The 10,205-nt window shown below is 37.2% G+C and overlaps 1 long non-coding RNA gene across 3 annotated transcripts in view; it reads left to right on the forward strand.

Moving 5' to 3' along the window:
* Positions 1-7,651, forward strand: part of LOC102550475 (uncharacterized) — a 41,471-nt gene extending 33,820 nt beyond the window's left edge. For all 3 annotated transcript variants that reach the window (XR_591422.3, XR_010063971.1, XR_591423.3), the window contains one exon: positions 1,387-7,651. This is a non-coding gene — a long non-coding RNA (uncharacterized LOC102550475). The remainder of the gene's footprint in view (positions 1-1,386) is intronic.
* Positions 7,652-10,205: the final 2,554 nt, after the last annotated feature.

Raw genomic sequence — 10,205 nt, forward strand, 5'->3', positions numbered from 1 at the left:
GTAATGCTTGCATCTATGACTCCTGGTCTTTTTCTTAGGTATTCTATCTCTAGGGTTGTCTCCCTTTGTGCTTTCTTTATTGTTTCTATTTCCCTTTTTAAATCCTAGACAGTTTTGTTCAGTTCCTTCACTTGTTTGGTTGTATTTTCCTATAGTTCTTTCAGAGATTTGTATGTTTCCTCTTTAAGGGCTTCTACTTGTTTATTTGTGTTGTCCTGCATTTCTTTGAGGGAGTTATTTATGTCCTTCTTAAAGTCCTCCATCATTATCATAAAATGGGATTTTAAATCTAAATCTTGCTTTTCTTGTGTGTTTAGATAGCCAGTGTTTTCTTTGGTGGGAGAACTGGGCTCTGATAATGACAAGTCGTCTTGGTTTCTGTTGCTTAGGTTCCTGCACTTGCCTCTCACCATCGGGTTTTCTCTGGTGTTAGCTTGTCTTGCTTTTTCTGAAAGTGGCTTGACCCTCCTGTAGGCCTCTGTGTCAGTACTCCTGTAGAACTGTTTTCCTATTTTCTTTCAGCTATTTCTGGGAACAGGTGCTCTTTCCTCAGGTGTACAGGCACTCCTGGTGACTATTTTTCAGCTCTCAGTGTGGGCAGGAATCAGAAGGGTTCTGCCCCTGACTCTTATTAGTCTTTGTGCCCAGGGAGTCACAGCTGGCACTAGGTGATTCTCTCTTGGGTTGGGAGTGTGAGCAGATGGTAGTCTACTCTGATTTCTCAGGAGTATCTGCACTACTGAGGATCCAGCACTCTCCCCCATGAATTTTGCCTGTAGGGATCTCTTTAACTGGTTCAGTTCAGTTCTGGGTGTAGACCAGAATTGCAGGTACCTACAGCTGACTGGTCCTATATTCCCATGTCCTGAGGCACTATACAGTTTCCTCTTGGACCAGGAATGCAGACAGAAGTGGCAGTCTGTCCTGTGATCTCAGGATGGCCTTCACTCTGGGAGTTCAGTTCTCCTCTCTATGAGATTTGGGTGCAGGGAGCTGTGGGATGGGGTCAGTTCAGTCTGGAATGAATTTCTTATTGATATAAAATTGGGACTATTATTACTCTCATATAGGTACTTTGCCTATACAACACATTTAAGAAAACAAGGCTTAGAACCAGTTCTATAACTGCTAATATAAACTGTTTTTAGATGATTAAGCTTTATCAGTTAAGGGTCAGAGAGCAAATTCATGGCTCTCACTTAATTAAAAGGGTGTTTTTTTGAGATATATCAATTAGAAATGACAGAAGTAGTCAAGCTTAACCGTTCAGAATGCTTTGTATAGATAATTTTCAAAGATAGCAGAAGCTTACGGACATTTCATTACTAAAGATCATTTGACTAGAGACCTGTATGTTCCTGACAGCATTCCTTTCTTGGATTCTAGGAAGAAACTGAGCATCAGTGGAGTTGCTCCAATTATGGTGAGACAGCCATTGGAAAGAATTGTCCCATTTCATCTATAGACAAAATGCTGTCCAGAAAAGGGACAAACCATGTAGAATAGTCAACTGATAATCTCTGCCAAGACAATGTAACCAGTCCTTTAAACACTGTGCCTTACAAATGTCTGTCAGATGATCCTGGACCAGAAGGCTGAAGACTGGTGGTCCAATGTTTTGAAGAATGGGGGACTGTCCAGGTGATCAGCAGTGTCTATAAATTAGCTAAATTTTGGAGGCTATGTTTTGTGATTCTTATACTTTCATGTAGTATTAGTCATTCTTGGTTTTCTGAAGTGATTGAAGATTGGTAGTCTCATAGTTAACCCAAGCTGTTTAGCATTGAGAAAGATGATATAGATTTGAGAAGATGATTTTTCAAATGACATACAATCTAAAAGTAGGGCATAAGTCAAGAGTACAATTGTAGGTCTTTTAAGTTAGGATAGATGGCAAAGTGCTTTATTTAATGGACAAATTTATGGACTGGATGTTAAGCATATCTTCTACTTTATAAATTATAGAATGGTAATAGTTATACTCAATTTGTATCTAAGGGAAAAGAGCCTTTTAACTGGATAAAAAGGGGAAAATGTGGATTGCCCTGGTATTGTTTGTATTTTTTAAACTGGATTTTTTTGTTTACAATTCAAATGTTACACCTCTTTTTCAATTTTGCATCCATAAACCCTCTATCCCATTCCCCATCCCCCTTCTCCTATGAGGGTGTCCCCCCACCCAACCACCACCCTTTTCCATCTCCCCACCTTGATATTCCCCTATACTGTGGGGTCCAGCCTTGGCAGGACCAAGGGCTTCTCCCCCATTGGTGCCCAACAAAGCAATCTTCTACTGTATATGCAGGTGGAGCCATAGGTCTGTCCATGTGAACTCTTTGGGTATTAGTTTAGTCCCTGGGAGCTCTGGTTGGCTGGTATTGTTGTTCTTATGGGGTTACAAACTCCTTTATTTCTTTTAATTCTTTCTCTAACTCCTCCAATGGAGACCTCATTCTCAGTTAAATGGTTGGCTGTGAGAATATTCACCTCAGTATTTGTCATGCTTTGCCAGAGCTTCTGAGGAAACAGCTACATCAGGCTTCTGTCAGCAGGCACTTCTTGGCATCAGCAATATTGTCTGGGTTTTCTGCCTGTGTGCAAATGGGCTGGATCCTCAGGTGGGGCAGTCTCTGAATGACCACTCCTTCAGTCTCTACTCCAAACTTTGTCTCCATATTTCCTCCTATGAATATTTTTGTTCCCCCTTTTAAAAAGAACTGAAGCATCCACTGTTTATATTTTGATGCTAATTCTGCTTCCCCAAGAAGGTCTGCCTAGGACAAGTTAATGAATCACCTACTCAGGTGACTTCATAAGAACCTTCTCCCCATTTTAACTCATAAAATAAAGGTTAGAGCCAGTGATTGGGCAGGGGAAGGGAAGGTAGAGTTGAAAAGTTTGAGGAAGAAAGAGAAAAAATGATAGAGGGAGGAAAGATAGAGGGAAAATGGAGCTGAAGCACATGGCCTGGAGAATCCACAAGTTATAAGGGATCTCATAGCTGGGGAATAGAGTAGAGTAGTGGTAGACCTGCCCAATCTAGGCATGCAGCTTGTATTCATATTAATTGAGTTGTATTTTCATTGTATGGGCATATTTGGGTTGGAGAGTTTACTGGAACACAGAATGGACAACATTTTAATATTTTAATCAGTTCTATTATCATTGCAATCAAACAGTCAACAGAAACAAATAGCTCAAAAAATTGCAAAGCAAGATGAATAATCACATGTAGATTGAGAGATCTTTCTGGAGAAATTTTATTTTTAATCCTAGTTAAACTTTCTCAGAAGGTGTTGCCATAAAGAATACTACATTTATTATGATATGAGTGTATCTAGCACAGGTATAGTTATTAGGTTCATTAGTCTCCATTGTAGTTTGCATCTTTATTCCTTCTTTTTCTTATTTCTCTTCTACTATACTCCTTTATTCCTCCCCTCTCCTTCCCTCCCTTGTTCTCTTCTCTTCCTTTCCTATCTTCTTGTGTCCTTCCTTTCTCTTTCGATAGCACAAGAAGTGTGACTTCTTGACACTTCTTCCCTGGTATTCTGAGAATGGAATAACCTGCTTATCTGTATGTACTATATCGTCAACCTAGGCCTCTTAACCAGGTATGGTATTTGTTACATGGAGGTTAATTACCAGGTTCATTTTTTAACTTTTTATATAATACTAATATAGACCTGAATAATTTTAAAAGTATGTGCAATGTATTTTTATTATAGTCTCCTATTACCTCCCTTCTAACTTCCCTTAGGTCCCTCTCAAATTTATGGCCCCCTCATTTTATTTTTTTAACCAATTGAGTCCCTACCTTAATGCACAGTAATATGTAAGCACCTACTAGAGCATAAGCAACATACCAGTATCCATGGCCTCAAAGGAAAATTACTCCAGAAGCCATCAAATGTCCTTAGTCCCTCAGATAAGTGTAGGAACTCACATACCTCTCCCTCTCTATGATGTATTTTTAACTTGATTGATCTTATTCAAATAACCATAACTTTTGTACTCTAAGTACATGGCAATGTCTTGTCCACATGACAAAATTTCACAACAGTCTTCTTCATACTTTCTCTTTTTGAAATAATGTTTCATACAATATATTTTGATCACAATTTACCTTTCCCCAATTCCTTCCAAATCCTCTCCACCTGATTACCCACACAAATTTGTACCCTTTCTCTTTCTCAGTAGACAAGACATCTAAAACTAATGTAATATAAAATAAAGACAAATACACCTTAATAAGACTCTTACATTTTCTCTGTCTCTTTTTCCATGATGTTCACTGATCCTGCAAGTGGAATGATATGAATGTTCCATTCAGAACAGAGCACTAACGATTTTTATTCTCAGCTCTTTTTCAGAGGTCATTTTTAACCAGATAGTGTGTCATTTCACTCATTTAAATTCAAGATATTTTACACACCTGATGCAGTTGCTATTTAATATACTTCTTGTTTTAAATAATTGGACTTTCTACTCACTAAATTCTTTAGATGATTTTTTTAGTTATACTTTTATTCCTGTGATAAATATTAAGTTCAGTTGCATTCTTTTAATGGACTCCTTGACTCACATTTTTTTGTTATTTTTTTATCATTAGAAAAGTTCTTTGTTTGTTTTTTTGTTTGTTTGTTTGTTTGTTTTGTTTTTTACAAGTTGGAGCAATTAGGTCTTACCCAAATGGTATCTCTCAGTATACTCCAATGGAAATCAGGCCTTGACTTGCTCTCCTAATTCCTATCATCACAAGTCTGAGATCTAACATTCCTGGGTCTCCTTTTTTCTTCAAATTCTACAGTTTGTATTTCTTTTTGTGACACTTGCTATTTTCCATTTTAGTTGTCCATAAGAGTCATCACTAATAACAATAGAACGGAGTCAATGTTAGGGTGTATTGAAGTCTTCTTCACTAAGAAAATTAATTCACTACTCAATTTGGCCTCAAATTCTTGGGACAAGGTCAGAAAGCAGCCACATCTTTTGCCAAAGTATCACCAAAAATGGTCTCTAATCTAGTTGCTAATATTGTTCCCTTCTGAAACCTCTTGAGTAGGGCTTCAGAAATTCACAGTGCTCTCAGCAATAATAAATTCTGAACTCATATCAGGATGGGCCATTAAACCAAAGTCCAAAAATCATATTCTTCCAAAAACCAGTGTACTCAGGATGGTCACAAACAATAGCCTACTGTTTTGTACTGCTTTCTGTCTTAGTTACTTTCTATTGCTATGATAAGCAATGATCAAGACAACTTATATAAGAAAGAGTGTAATTGGGCTTACAGTTTCAGAAGGTTAGAGTCTATTATGTCAGAGAAAAAGCATGACAACAAGTGGATAATGTAGCAGCTGAGAGCTCATATCTTGATCCACAAACAGAGTAGAATGTATACTGGAAATGATGTTTTGCCACATCTCTTTCAAAAAGGCCACACCTCCTGCAATGGCTACTCTTGGTGTAAACTTGACTTCATTGGAATTAACCAAAACCCAAATGACTGGGTTTAGCTGTGAGGTATTTTTCTTAATTAGTCATTTAAAGTGTAAAGAAATAACATTAAGCCTGATTGATCTTTTTGAAGTCGGAAGACCCTCCTTTATTCTTGTCCACAAGCCTTCTAATGGAAGCCTATATAAAGGAGATGAAAGAAGGAAACTCTTCACTCTTTGTCCATTTGCTGTCACCATGGCTGGCAAGTCTATACTTTCAGTGGCATGAGAGCTTTGGGATTCCACTGAACGTGGATGATCTGCGGAGATATTCAGCCTCATGGACTGAACAACTACTACTTAGACTTTCCATTGATATACAGCCATTTTTGGACTAACAGAACTACAACCTTCAAGGTATTATCCTTAATAACATCATTTACTACTATTATTCTCCATTTTGTACAGTTTTCTCCATAGGCTGGAGCTGGAGAAAGCCCTTAGAAGATGGATTTTTAAGAGCACCCTAAATACAAATTAGAGCAGATGAAAATGGCTATAAATAAATCATAAATGAAGCAAATAATAAGATAGCATAATAAGAAGAATCAAGATTCAGTAATCAATTAAATGTGTGAGGTGAGGGAATTTTTCTCAACTGTGAACATGAACTATAAATTTCTTAATGATGAACATAGTTTTAGAAGATGACCTGACTCTTATTCAACAGATGCACAGGTAATTGTTGAGTGATTATGTCTGGCTCAGGAGAAAGAGAGAAAGACTAGAGATAAAGATAGAAGCACAGTGAGATCATCATGTTGATAATATCCAGGGACTGTGATGTGTAAGAAAGCTCCTGAACTTGTTAGAGTAAAATTGTTCTTCAGAGAAATGATTCTTACAAGTGGGCCACTCTCACCTCAGGGATACAGGAGATGCTACTAATCTCTGAGACTAGCTTCTTCAGCCTAAACCTCATCGGGCAGAATTGATGAACAACTTCATCACTTCTTTAGTGCTCCTTTGGTAGAGTTGAAATGCATTATAGCTGGCACTGGTGTCTGCCCTCTGGGAGGTTGCAACATTAGACAAGTGTTTAATCCATGTAAGACATGAACTGCATCTGCAAATATGCCCTTAATAGCAAAAGAGAAGCAATAGCTTCCACTGTCCAGAAATACCAGAAAACTAACCAAATTATCACTTGTGCTTGAAAAAAATGTGCCTTGATTTGTCAGGATTAAATGCACAGAGGTAGCTCATCATTGAAGATTAATGAAGTCACCAGAATCATTTAGAAAGCAATTGAGTGCTTAATTTTAATTAGAGGTTTGATTGGTATTATTGAAATGAAACAAGGGAACTCACACCCTCACCTCCTAAATGTTTTTTTTCCATTGAAACAATAATTAGTATGTCAGTCTTTAGTTCATATTTTGGTCTTTTATCAGATTATGCATGAAATAACTGCCAAAGAATAGGGTATTTCAGGCAGAGAACATCACTCAGCATGGCTCCAGGCAAAGTACTAAAATCAAAAGGAGACAGAAAAATCACATCACTCTCAGGGCTCCAACACTTTTTCTTTGGAAAAATTAGAGTCAGATATTTTTCAGCCAAATTGTTGTGTTACATATATACATTACTGAAAATTATTATGATTCTACTAGAGAATTAATCAAATTGAAGTTTATATTTAAGAGAAAGGTAGGGTGAATTGATATAGGAACATTTGTTTTGTAGTTCTGAAACTCATCAAACATAGGAATTTCTACATTCCTCTTAAGGTGAACAAATTTTATTTCAAGTAATCTGGATCCTTCTTCCTATCCAAAGGTGTTTCATGTTTCAGATAGTTTGGCTGTCATGTCGTAGAACAGTGAAAGAAAGATAAATGTAGTGGTGTGACAATTGTTCCAAACTATGGGTGAGTATGGCAAATATCTCAGTTCATTTCGTAAGTTCATAATAGAGATGGAATTCCAGAAACCTCACACCCGTGTTCTCTACAGATCCAGGGTGAAAATAGATGTGTGGAACTGTCCTCTATGTTTCAAGTGATTCTGCAGCCTACTTTTACTCACAGCAGAAGATTATCCCTGGAATTTGGTCTGAAAATGTCTAGGAAGAATTTGGTTTCCTCATATAAGCATGTTCTGCCCTCTGTATTTGTGTCTTTCTGTCTTCAAAACAGATATGAGACAATTCTTTGTTATCTTACTTTTACTTTTCTGCCTTAAGAAATGAGAGGAACATTGCTGGGGTTGATTGTAGTGTGCACATATTAATATTAGTGGGAACAACAACTAAGGGATTTTCTAGTTTAAAGAAATGTGGACTCCTGAAGGGCTGGTTTCATTTGTTACATAATTTAGTAATTCTGTCACCCATAGAAATCTGTTTTCTCATATACTCAGAGTTTGGACCTAGGAGATAAGCCCAATCTTTATTAATTATACTCAGTCAATATAAACTAGTAGAAAACTCATAGAAAATTTCTTTGTCATGATAGGTTCACATGCTTAAATTTGCCCTGAAGATCTACATTTGCTGCAGATAGTGTAGAAGAAAGTTCTTAAAGAGACCAAGACCAGGGGCTGGAAAGATGGCTCAGTATTTAAGAACACTGACTGGTCTTCCAGAGGTCCTGAGTTCAAATCCCAACAACCACATGGTGGCTCACAACCATCTGTAATGAGACCTGATGCCCTCTTCAGTGTACTTATATATAATAAATAAATCTTTAAAAAAAAGACCAGAGTTCTAAGAGAGAGAAAGAGCAATAATAGTGTTTCAGAAGGGCAGCTGAAAATCTATACATTACTTTGTGTACCTTACTCAGCAGTTGCTATACATCACTGCAGTTGTATCTTGCTTTCTCTATTGGATCTGGTGATAAAGATTAGTCAATGACTTAGAGTTTATTCAGTTAATGACTTAATTGTTAGTGGTGAGAGTTAATATAAAAATTATATATAGCCCCACCTCTGTTAATATCGAATCTTTGAAAATAAGTCAATTCAAAGGTAATTGTTCTTGCATATTGACCTCCCTGTCATTTTTATTTGTTTTGTTTTTTTCTATTTTTTGATACCTGTCCTCACTAGTGCAGAACACTATGAAATGCTCTGAGATCATCACTGTGTTATAAATTGACAGACTTAAACTTAGAATCTAATTCATGGACTTAGAATCCCAACAGTTTTTTTGATTGTCTTTGTTGTAAGAATAATCATGATGTAAAAATATTGAGACAATTGTGACTGTAGCTTACTAGCTACTTTTAAAACTTTCTATCTGACCATAACTGGACAGAGAAAGTACTTTCATGATATAGTAAGGGGCATCAGAAACTTTTATACTTAGAGGTTTAATTCCTTTTCCATATTTTGGTGCTTAATTTTAATTTGTTTTTAAATTAACTATTAATTTTAAAACATGCAAATAAAAACATTACACATCAAAATTAATTAGAGCCAAAGTCAATACAATTTAATAAACTTATAAACACATAGAATTGACATTTATTTATGTATTTATTATTTATTTATTCTTTTTATTGGATATTTTTATTTACATTTCAAATGTTATTACCTTTTCCAGTTTCCCATCCATAAGCCCCTTATCCCTTCCTCCTCCCAATTCTTCTATGAGGCTATTCACACTCCCTAACCACCTCCTCCTTACCACATCACCACCCTGACATTCCCCTAACGCGGTGTGTCCAGCCTTGGCCAGACTAAGGCTTCTCTTCCCACTGGTACCCAACAAGGCCATCCTCTGCTACATATGCTGCTAGAGTCATGGGTCTGTCTATGTGAACTCTTTGGGCAGTGGTTTAGTCCCTGGGAGTTCTGGTTTATTTACTTTTTAATGTATTTTTTAATTTTATTTTTTGGATATTTTACATATTTACATTTCAAATATTATTCCCTTTTCCCCCTCTCCTATACCCCTTAAACACTTCTCCTGCTTCTATGAGGATGCTCCCATTCCCACTCAGCAGTCCAATTTCAATACCCCGGCATACCCTACATTGGGGAAACAAGCCTTCACAGAACCAAGGGCTTTTTCTCCTACTGATGCTGGTCAGTGCCATCCTCTGCTATATATGTGGTTGGAGTCATGGGTCCCTCCACGTGTACTCATTGGTTAGTGGTTTAGTCCCTGGGAGCTCTGGTGGGGTTTGGTTGGTTGATATTGTTGTTCTTCCTATGATGTTGCAAGGCCCTTCAGCTCTTCAGCCTTTTCTCCAATTCCTCCATTGGGGACCGGTGCTCAGTCTAATAGTTGATTGCAAACATTCCCATCTGTATCAGTAGAGTTTTGGCAGAGCCTCTCAGGAGACACCCACATCTGACTCCTGTCAGCAAGCATTACTTGATATCAACAACAGTGACTGGGTTTAGTGTGAGCATATGGGATGGATCCCCAGGTGGGACGGTCTCTGGATGACTTTTCCTTCAGTCCCTGCACCACTCTTTTTCCCGCATTTCCTCCCATGAGTATTTTGTTCTCCCTTCTAAGGACTGAAGCATGCACACTTTGGTCTTCATTCTTCTTGAATTTTATGTTATTCGTAAATTGTATCTTGGTAATTTGAGCTTTTAAGCTAATAACTACTTACAAGTGAGTGCATACCATTTTTATTCTTTTGTGGCTGGGTTAGCACACTCAGGATGATATTTTCTAGTTCCATCCATTTGCCTAAGAATTTCATGTAGTCATTGTTTTTAATAGCTGTGTTTAAATGTACCATAT

The sequence above is a fragment of the Rattus norvegicus genome, chromosome 2 (genome assembly GCF_036323735.1).
Source record: "Rattus norvegicus strain BN/NHsdMcwi chromosome 2, GRCr8, whole genome shotgun sequence".
Taxonomy (NCBI): Eukaryota; Metazoa; Chordata; class Mammalia; order Rodentia; family Muridae; genus Rattus; species Rattus norvegicus.